Here is a 1,864-nt window from a genome sequence, read left to right on the forward strand (position 1 = left end):
TTGTTCTCTCAATAAACATGTTTGGAGAATTGTCAAAATGATCTATAAGGCTACAAAATGAAATTTATAGAAAAGAGATGAAAATATCCAGACAAAATTGTAGGATGGGCACCATCGGAACGACAAGTACAAGTATGGAGGGAGAAATCTCCAGGGGATCCTCAGTAGGAAACAGAGGAGCCAAGTACCAGGAGCAATAATTTGGATTTAGAGTCTACATGCCAATTTACAGAGTGCAGGTAATAAACTTGAACTTGAAACGTTTACACCTCGTGGCAAATAGGTCACTGGCATCCCTGAGATGACCAAATTGGACTTAAAACGGCAATCAGAGGTAGTTGTTCATAAGAAATAAATTTACTCATGTGCCACAACAAATAATGCATCAAGAGATTAAAATTCTAATGGAGCACAAAAGAATCTTGTTGCTTCTGTTCATTTATAAACCAAATGAGTTTTAGCTAGGTAATTTTTAAGACATGATCTGAAATAACACAAAAGATTGGATTGTCAAGCCAGATGTCCCACGAATCTGAGATCTTCCCTAGTGTTAAGTTTTTACTAATAGTTTCAAGGATGCAAGTAATCATGAGGTCCAGGGAAAGCAGGAGAGGACAGGGGCTAAGATTGCAATGTTCAGGGACTTCATTGTACATTCAAACATGCTGTGCCCCAGATTAGTACAGGAGATCTTTAAGTGATATGGCTGACCACATCACTTACGTAGAGGGCAATACTTAAGTCATGAAACATCTCCATTTTATACTCAGAGAGTTACACAGACTATATTTTCCAGAGATCCATGCCCCATAAATCCATAGAGATTAGGTTTGTTATCCCTAAGTAATCCTAAACAACTAGGCACATCCTGCTAAAGCATTCTGTAATTAAGGACCCTTCTCAGTTGCAAATACATTAATTTGACACGATGTCTGTCATTACTATATATACAAGGAGATTTGACAGATTCACCTTCATTTTCCCTTGGGGTGTCTCCTGGTATATTAGTTTCAAAGTATTCCACACTAGGTGGCTTAAAACAACAGAAATTTAACATCTCACGGTTGTAGAGGCTAGAGATCTGAAATAAAGTTGTTGGCAAGGTGGGTTCCTCCCGCATGCTTTGAAGGAGAATCTGTTCCATGCCTCCATTCTATCTTCTGGTGACTGGTGGAAGTGCTGGGTATTTCTTAGTTTGTGACAACATAATGCCAACCTGTTTTCACCCTCATAAGGATTTCTATTTATATGTCTCTATGTCTCCCCTTGTAAGAACATCAGTAATTGGTTTTAGGCCCAACCCTAACCCAATATGACCTCGTCTTCATTTACATCTCAATACATCTGCAAAGATCTTAATTCTAAATAAGGTCACATTCACAGGGTCCAGGTGCACATGAATTTTGCTGGGGACATTATCCAACCCAGTTCACATGGTAATGGGGAATAACGGAATGCAGACCTGTGTCTTACCATTTACTTTCCAGTCCATCCTCTTACTTTCATGAATATCTCCTCACCACATATTTCTCAGATATATTTTCATTATTTCTCCTATAATATAGTTTGCAATATTTAATTGCAATTGGATTTCCTCTACAAAGCATATTAATACTGACACATCCTTTCATAGGTCTTTTGATATTGTTTTACCAGTTCAGTTATTCTTTTCCTCCATCGTTCACAGTAATTTGAATTTTTTTCCATGTGTTGATGGAGGAATTTTATCAAGTGCATAATATTTCTAAGACCAAATTTGTTTCTGTTTATGATCAGTCAATTTCCATGGGTATTAAAATAATTGGGCCTTCAAATCAATCTCTCCAAAGAGAGAGATTTTGTCTCAGCCTGAAAAATTAGTCTA

The 1,864-nt window shown here is 37.2% G+C and overlaps 1 protein-coding gene across 1 annotated transcript in view; it reads left to right on the forward strand.

The window, feature by feature from the left end:
• The window catches only part of NPFFR2 (neuropeptide FF receptor 2), a 12,036-nt gene that overhangs the window by 7,523 nt on the left and 2,649 nt on the right, over positions 1 to 1,864 (forward strand). The gene's annotated exons all lie outside the window — the stretch shown is intronic.

This window comes from Propithecus coquereli, unplaced genomic scaffold (assembly GCF_000956105.1).
Source record: "Propithecus coquereli isolate 6110/MARCELLA unplaced genomic scaffold, Pcoq_1.0 Scaffold64, whole genome shotgun sequence".
NCBI classification, from domain to species: domain Eukaryota; kingdom Metazoa; phylum Chordata; class Mammalia; order Primates; family Indriidae; genus Propithecus; species Propithecus coquereli.